Source organism: Mus musculus, chromosome 18 (genome assembly GCF_000001635.26).
Source record: "Mus musculus strain C57BL/6J chromosome 18, GRCm38.p6 C57BL/6J".
NCBI classification, from domain to species: domain Eukaryota; kingdom Metazoa; phylum Chordata; class Mammalia; order Rodentia; family Muridae; genus Mus; species Mus musculus.
Window position 1 is genome coordinate 6,754,960 of NC_000084.6, and position 9,551 is coordinate 6,764,510.

The following is a 9,551-nucleotide window of genomic DNA, read 5'->3' on the forward strand; positions in this document are numbered from 1 at the left end:
ACACACACACACACACAAAATATATATATATAAATAAATAAATTTAAAAATGGAAATAGTGACATAATGGAAGCTCAGGGGATGAAAGCATTCAACAAATATATTCTCACATTGGACTGGAGTGTAAATATGGAAATCTTACCCCTTGATTTATGCTGTGTTATGAAAATACCCAAGCAGTCCAAGAATTTAAGAGAAGTACAAGTCTCTGTTGAAAGTTAATGTGCTCAATTGTACTGTCTTGTTATCTACAAAGTACTTTTATCAATGTTTCAGAGACTAAAATATGGAAGAATTACAACAAGCAGACAATCACAACGTTTAAGTTTTGTCTCTATAAGTTATCTGGACTAGAGCTTCCATCCCTCAGTTCACAAAGCTTTGCTCTCATCTAGAGTACCATTGTTCACCCACAAAAAAAAAGGGGGTTGGTGATATGACTGGTTCCTTGCATTATTTTTCTTTTTTTTATTAGATATTTCCTTTATTTACATTTCAAATGTTATCCCCTTTCCTGGTTTCCCCTCTGAAAACACCCTATCCCCTCCCTCCCTGCTCCTCAACCCACCCACTCCTGCTTCCTGGTCCTGACATTCCCTCCCGTACACTGGGGCCCTCATAGGACCAAGGGCCTCTCCTCCCATTGATGACCAACAAGGTAAAGAGATTTTCCGTCTCTCTCTCTCTCTCTCTCTCTCTCTCTCTCTCTCTCTCTCTCTCTCTCTCTCTCTCTCTCACACACACACACAGACTTTCTATTATCAACATGTCTTGCCCAATTGGCACAATTGTTATATCTGATGGTCTTACATGTGTACATCATTATCAATCAAATTCCATTTACTTTAGGATTCAGTCATGTACAGTTTATGGGTTTGGAGAAGCTAATAGCCAAGTATCACTGTCCTAAAGTCCCTTGTACAATACTTAATTCCCTCCTTCCTCACAACTCCTAATCTTTGAAAACCATTTTATTCATTTTTGGTCATGTGTATGCATCTGTGCTTATGATTCCAAGAGAGAGGAGGGGAGGGAGAGGAGAGAGGAGAAAGGAAGAATGAGAATTTGCATGCCCACAGAGACTAGAAGAGGATTTTGGATCTCTTAGAGCTCTAGTTATATGAAGTTTTAAACCACTGGGCATGGGTCTAGGATCCAAATTCTGATCCCCATGGTCGAGCAGCAGGCATTCTTAACTGCTGAGCCAGCTTTCCAACCCCTTCCAATCTTTCTGTTGTCCTTTGTTTTTTCAATAATCATTTTATTTGTTTTTACATTTCAATGTTATCTCCCATCCCAGTCTCCCCTCCACAACCCTCCCAGCCCCTTCCCTTTGCCTCTAAGAAGGTGCGCCCCTACCCATCCACTCCTGCCTTGTTCCTCTAGCATCCCCCTTCTCTGGGGCATCAAGCCTCCACAGGACCAAGCGCCTCCATTCCTACTGATGCCAAATGAGGCAGCCTTCTGCTACATATGTAACAGGAGTCATGGACCAGCCCATGTGCACTCTTTTGTTGGAGAGTCCTGGGAGCTCTGAGGAGTCCACTAATTGATACTGTGTTCTTCTTACGGGATTGTAATCCCCTTTAGCACCTTGAGTCCTTCCCCTAACTCTTCCATTGGGGTCCCTGGGCTCAGTTCAATGATTGCCCGTGAGTATCTGCATCTGTCTTAGTCAGGTGCTGGCAGAGCTTCTCAGAGGACAGCTATATCAGACTTAAGTATGCAAGCGCTTCTTGGCATCAGCAATAGTGTTGGGGTTTGGTGTCTGCGGATGGAATGGATCACACAGTGGAGTAGTCTCTGGATGGCCTTTCTTTCAGCCTCTGCTCCATTTTTGTCCCTGTGTTTTCTCTAGACAGGGACAATTCTGGGTTAAAATTTTTTAGATGGGTGGGTGGTCCCATCCCTTCACTGGGTGCCTGGGAGCCTCTGACATCCCTGGTGTCTTGAGATTTTCTAGTGATTCCCAAGTTCCCCACCCCACACTGCTACTTATTTCTATTTGTTTTCCTGGCCCTCTGGACTTTTCCCCTGTCTCTTCCCATACCTGGTCCTACCCCTCTTCTTTTCCATCCCCTCCCTTCTCCCACCCAGATCCTTCCCTCTCTCTGCCTCCTGTTATTATTTCGTTCCACCTTCTAAGTGGGTGTGAAACATCAACACTTTGATCTTCCTTCTTGTTAAGTTTCATATGGTCTTTGAGTTGTATCATGGATATTCTGAGCTTTTGGACTAATATCCACTTATCAGAGGATATTATACCATGTATGTCCTTTGGGGTCTGGGTTACCTCACTCAGGATGATATTTTCTAGTTCCATCCATTTGCCTACAAAGTTCATGAGGCATCATTTTTAATAACTGAGTAGTGTTCCATTGTATAAATGTACTACATTTTCTTCCACTGAGGGACATCTGGGTTGTTTCCAGCTTCTGACTATTATAAATAAGGCTATTATGAACATAGTGAAGCACATGTCCTTGTTATATGCTGGATAATCTTTTGGGTATACGCCTAGGAGTGGTATAGCTGGTGTTTGTATTCTGTCTGGCCTCCATCTGCTACGCTCTCCGGTCGAGTCAGCTGGACAAGCCGAAAGGCTTAAAAGTCACTCATGAGGCAAAAGAGTTTCAAGGAAGCTCTCCTCCTGGAGTCTAGCATTCCCTACCCATACATTAATTTTCCATTCCCGCGTTGGTCTAGTGTATGGATCCACGTGCTCTCTTTCAGTATTTTCCTATTATAAGTGCTTTTTAAAATTGAATTCTGACATGGCTAAAGTCTTCTGCCAGTGTTCCAACAGTCCTAGAAATGTCCTTGAGCAAGATCATGGGCTTAAAATTCAGTAAGATTGTAAAAGCTAAGTCACTCCCTTACACAGGAATTTACCATCACTAAGGAAGAAGGAAGTTTCAGACCAAAGGAGAAACCAGAATAGATACTTAGAACTGTAGCAGAGTTACACCCATACACACACACACACACACACACACACACACACACACACACACACACACGTATTTACAATGGCCTAAGGGGAAGGTGGACTATACAAGAGACTAAAATAGGAACTATGGCAAGGGCGCGAAGCCCTTGACCCTGGCTTCTAAGAGTAGTGAATCTTAGGTGGAGCCCTTGTTGATCCCAGCTGTTATCAATGAATTCTATCCCAGGAGGTTCCCGTTAGACCTTTTGTGTTTGCATTCCTCTGTTTTATGTAAGATTCTGGTTACCTCAATTGTACCTTGTGAATATGTCACCCAACTTCCTTATTGTCCTCTGCATAAAAGGTCTGATGCTCGATTTAAAAATTACACTCAGATTCCACACGAACTCTCCTGTGTGTGTCTGTTTGTCACTCATTCATCCATGCTTTGTCCACCCGAGACTAGAGACCAGTTCCACGCAGACACAGGGACCCAGAGGGTCTGCGGCACCCATCCCCATAGGTACCTGGCAATAGCCAGGTAAGCTCCTCCCCATGGTTACCTGGTAACAGTCAGGTAGGCCTGGCCCTATAAAAGGGGCTGCTTGGCCCCTCCTCTCTCTCTTGCCTGTCTTGCTCTCTTGCAACTCTCTTACATTTTGCTCCCCCTCTCTTCCCATTCCCTTCCCCCCTCTTTCCACGAGGTTATGGCCGGCCTCTACTTTTCTACTCTCTCTCCGCCTTTCTCTGCCTCTACTACTCTCTTAACTCTCCTCCCCATGCCCTGAATAAACTCTATTCTATACTATATACTGTTGTATGGCTGGTCTCTCAGGGGGAAGGGATGCCTTGGCATGGGTCTGCCGGGGTACTCCCTTCCCCCACACTCCACCAGAACATATCTTAATAGCTCTTTCTCTTTTTATGATTACAACAGCTGGGTCTTCAGGTAGAGATATTTCCAATTTTCCAAGGAACCTCCAGATTGATTTCCAGAGTGATTGTACTAGCTTGCAATCCCACCAACAATGGTGGAGTGTTTCTCTTTCTCTGCATCCCCGCCAGCATCTGCTGTCTCCTGAGTTTTTTTCTTAGCCATTCTGATTGGTGTAAGGTCCTTTTGATTTGCATTTCCTTGATAACTAAGGAAATTGATCATTTCTTTAGGTGGTTCTAGGCCATTCAAGATTCTTCAGTTGAAAACTCTTTGTATAGCTATGTATCTTAATCTTTTATTTTCAGTAGAAAGTCATATATCATAGTTAGAATCACATGGTGTGAAATGTTACTGTTACAGTGCTTGGCTGGTATCCATGAGGTTCTGGATTTGAGTCTAATTACAGTAGGAGGAGGAGAAAAGAAAACAAAAGAAATGAAAAGAGGGGAAGTGAGGGAAGAGAGAACAAGGCAAAAAGGAAAAGGAGAACAAGAAAGGGATAGTAGTAAAGATGTAATCTTGTTAGCAGTCAATGGTTTCGGAATGTAATAGGAAGCATTAATGCAGGGATATGGAGAAGTCAGTCATGTCTAAAGGATGTAAAGGAATCTGACCTTTCCCACCTATTCAAAGCTAACAGAGTGTCACAGAGAAGAAAACCGTCAAGTACAAATCATCTCTTAGCATGACATCTCCTTGACTATCTCTTTGGTGCCCTGCTCTCTGCCATGGAAGAACAAAAAGCACCACTTGTCTAAACTTTTATTTATTTATTTTTAAGAGAGAGAGGGGAAGGAAGGAGAGAGAGGGGAAGGAAGGAAGGAGAGAGAGAGAGAGAGAAACATTCTGGTATTGTAGACTCAGAAGGCTATTTTTTAAAATATTTATTTATTTATTATATGTGAGTACACTGTAGCTGTCTTAGACACTCCAGAAGAGGCATTTGATTTCGTTATGGATGGTTGTGAGCCACCATGTGGTTGCTGGGATTTGAACTCAGGACCTTTGGAAGAACAGTCGGCGCTCTTAACCCCTGAGCCATCTCACCAGCCCCCTTGTCTAAACTTTTAACTGGGCTTATTTTCAGTGCTAGAATAATAACAGTTGCTTCCATGGAGTAAGGATAAGTAGAGGAGTTTGGTTTGGGCTGTAGTGAGCAGAACAGAAAGACAAGAGGCAACTACTGACCTCAGAAAGACAAGATAATGGAACAACAGCAGACCCTGGACCACTTTGGGTTAAGTTTCTTTTTTTTTTTTTTCCATTTTAGTGGACATCTTTATTGTTTAATAGATCATCAATTTCTGCAGACTTACAGCTGGGATTTCATCAGATTGCCATGCTGAGTCAAGAACAGTGAGTGACGAAGCTAACCAGAGGCTACATAAGTCAGAGAGAGAGCTCAGCCTTTACAGCTCACTTCCTTTCTCAGGCAGAATATAAATAGACACCCTCTACAATGCACAATGGTTTTAGTCACTAAGGAATTTAAATGGGCTCTTGAAGAACACAGACAAATCCTGATGCAGTAAAGACGAGCTGAGATGCTGTGCAACTGTTTAAGGGTTCCTGGTGCCACATCTCAGCCACTAGCTGAATCTTGCGCTAACACCAAATGGAGATGTGGAAAATACTAGGTTGACTTAGGAGCTGTGCACAGGAACCAAAGGCAGGAAAGAAAATACTAAAAATTGCTGAGAGCATCCACCCCAGGAAGGACTTTACCTTCCAGGAGCTCTAGACTGGCACCGCCCCCAGTGCTCACATGGCTGACTTTATCCTCTGTGTTCTATTTGGCCCAGCAAGTGGCAGTGTCTCCACCACCTATGATAGTGATGCAACCCCTAGAAGTGGCTTTCACCACCTCATCCATGAGTGACTTGGTTCCCCTGGCAAAGGCTTCCCATTCAAATACCCCAACAGGACCATTCCAAACAATCCGCTTAGCTCGGCCCACAGCCTCGGCATATTTCTTGCTGCTCTCAGTACCACAGTCCAAGCCCAGGCAGCCAGCAGATATACCAGAGGCCACAGTAGCTTGGCCAGTCTTGGCATTCTCATCAAATTTGTCAGCAGTGACAAAGTCAACAGGCAAGGTAATCTTCACACCATTTTTCTCAGCTTTGGACATAAGGATGAAGGCAAGAAAACCTGCTGATCATGCTGAGTCATGCTGGCCTGCTGGGGAAGCTGCTCTCTAATCTGGACTCCTCCCACTGACTAATATTTAGTTTCATTTTGGGGCATGCAACTTCAGCAGGAGAGACTATCTTGATTTTTAGTTGGTTAGCAGGTACTTAGTTCACAACACTACCCTGTCATTCTAGAAGGAGCTACTGACCTATTGGTGGTTGATGGCTAGAGCATCAGGAAGGGCCACTTTTTTCCAGGGCTGTCATTGGCACATTGCCCATGTCTCAAGGCAAAGTCCCACATCTGCACACATAAGAGTAGAACTAACTGGACTTGCTGGGTTACAAAAAACAAAACAAACAAACAAACAAACACCAGACAGAAAGTTGAGAGGGAGTGAGCTGGGGAAGCTCAATCAAGGAGGGGTAGATATGATCAAGACATGTTGTATTCATGTGTAAAACTCCCAAAGAGTACACACAGTGGTATTTATTTAAATGCTCCCCTGAATTTTAGAACCATAGCTCTACAGACATTCTGAAAAATCTGCTTCCAAGGATGACTTTCACATAAAATGTAATGATAACAGTATATATTTCCTGCTCACTTCTTCCCCCGTTTTCTATATTATCAGTGGTCCATGACGGGAAAGTGGAGAAACATTTGGTATCTCAGTCATCCTTTTCTTTTCCTTCTCCAGCCAGAGAACAATACCCCCATATTTTTGTACTTATCCCTTTATTGACCATCCCTACAACTTCAGGTAGATATTTCCCCATAAGGTCCCTATGCCTTTATTCCTCTATGTCCTTACTATTGCACGTACATGTGTGCACACGCACAGATGCACACACACTCCCTTTTTCATCAAAAAAAATTTTACTGATGTCTAAAAACTTTTCATACAAACACTGTCCTTGAAATAAAGCACCAACTCCGTACATAAGATGTTAACATTGTACTTAACCGATCTTTCACTCCTTGTAGTTTCCATTCTTGATTATATACTAGCCAGGGCTGGGTCTTTTCACACTGTTGTTTCCTACAGTAGCAGGGCATGATCCTGTCCACCATTCTCATTGAAACTGAACATTTTTTTTCTTTCCTTCAAGAAATTCTGGTTGCTGTTAAGCTTCAGCGACCAAGTGTCAGCCCTCTGCTATCTTCATGTTTCAGATCCTCAAACAAAAACAAAATAAAAATATAGAGTATGTATGTGTGTGTGTGTGTCTGTCTGTCTACATGTTTATGTATGCAGAGGCTAGAGGTCACCATGGATGTCTCCCTTGTTTTGCTTCATCATCTCTATATTTTTTGAGGCAGGGAGGTAAGTGGAAACACTTACCCTGGAGTTTACTGAATGGCTAAGCTGGATGACCAATAACCTCCATAGCTCTGGCTGTATGTATGGGTCTCCCTGACCCATGCTGAGGTTCCTGATTCAGTCCTGCCACATCTGGCTTTTACATGGCTGCTGCTGAGCCAAGTTCATGTCAACATGCTTACATGAGGCTCTTTCCCACCTTCCCATCTCCCTAGCCCCTAAAAGAATATATTTAAATTTCACTTATGCTAAGCATGTATAGATATTTTTCTTAGATTATTTTCTCAAAGTTACAGTTCACCTAACAGTACACAACTGCTTATTTCTGTCCAGCAGGACCTGATAATGGGTGTGTGGCAGATGATACTGAGGGGCCTTTTTCCAACTGAAATGATAAGGATAGAGTTTTAAAAGCTATCCCAATCAATTTTAATAACAGGTAAGGAAAACTACATTGTTACAAATTCCCAAGTTTGGTTTGAGATTTATTTTCTAAATCAACAAATACATTTGGACACAAATGATTCTCTAGGACACATCCCAAGAACTGCTAAAGGAAAGAAGGAAGCTCTTCAGGGAAGGATTGCACTTAATTCTAGAGACAAAAGCAATGACAGTATTATGTAATTCTTCTTTTACCCAAGTTCACTCTAAGGAGTTTTTCTTGGAAGTTTTTCTTGGTAGTTCACCACTGTTGCCTGTAACTCCAGCTTCAGGAGATCTGAATCCTCTTCTGCCCTTTTAGGCCAACTGCTTTCATGCACACACACACACACACACACACACACACACACACCTCACACATACACATAAAGAACAGAAGCACAAACACAATTGGAATACTGCGGGGCACATACTGCCATTTGAGCACAGGACACTGGCAAAATTTCTTAGAGGAGCAGGTACCACAGGCATGGGAGGTATAAAAGAAATCTACTGGAAGAGATAAAATAGCTGGAATGTGAAGTAGCTGTCTTAGCAATGGTGTGTGATTATGTGGAGTGGAAAGGGACCAGGATGAGCACTCCTCCAGGCAGAAGAAGTGTGTACAAGGGTCATGATCACTGAAAGTAAGTTTTGTTTGGTTGTATAGAATATGCAAGGCATAGAACAGCAAAAGATGAACCCAGAGGGATAACAGGAATAGTTCTTAAATCAGCATTTAAAAAGTTCCATTTTGGCTGCAGTATTATGATATGAGGTGAGAGGAAACTAGAGGCAGGGCTCCTGTTGCACAGCTGAGATGGTAACCCAGCTTACAGATGGTGATGGTTGTGGTGATGCTGATAAACATGAAAAAAGGGATCCCAGGTATGCTTCAACTGTGAGAACCAAGAGGATGTGGGAGTAAGGGAAAGGAAATTAGATGGGTGTTAATGTTACTTGTTATAAAGGAAGTCAAGATAAAATCGCACATTGACAGAAGATAATGAGTTCAGTGTTAACTTTGGTTCATGGCAGTTTTTCTTGGAATATATTCAGGAGATACCTTGGCAGTTGTGTGTGTTGGCCTGAACTTGAGGAGAAATAGGTAAACCAGAAATATAACTGTAAGAGTCTTCAAAGTAATGGAAGAAGTAGTGTTGATCCGAGAGACACCAAGGGGGCAGCATATACACACACACACACATATATATATGTATATATATATATATATGTATATATATATATATATATATATATATATATATATATATATATATCGAAGATAAAACTGGTTGAGATTGAAGCAGCAAATAAAATAAAATAAAATAAAAAGTCTAAATGATAAAGAGGACTACACAAAACTCTAGAAATGGCCACTAGGTAAAAACTACAGCTCTTGTCTCACACCGATTCTTCACATTGTCTTTTATTATTAATTATTAAGAAACCTTGCTCTAAGGAGACATCTCTACAAACCATTTGGTTATCTTAAGAAATTTACAAGGCATTTAACAAATTATTATTTTTTGTTTTGTTTTTGAGATAGGGTCTCACTCTGTAGCTATATCTGGTCTCCAACTCTTATGTAAATTAGGCTTGTCTTGAACTCACAGAAATCTACCTGCTCCTGCCTCCCTAGTGCTGGAATTAAAGGCTTATGCCACCATGCCTGGCTAAGAAATTAACTGATTCTAAATTTTATTTATATGTTTTCTTTAACTAAATGTCTGTCACACATGACATTAGTCACAACCACAAGGACAGACACTTTACTAGGTAATTTATAGAATTCTGGTATAGCT

At 41.9% G+C, this 9,551-nt stretch overlaps 1 pseudogene; it reads right to left on the minus strand.

Moving 5' to 3' along the window:
* Gm7466 (predicted gene 7466) lies at positions 5,114-6,000 on the minus strand (annotated as a pseudogene).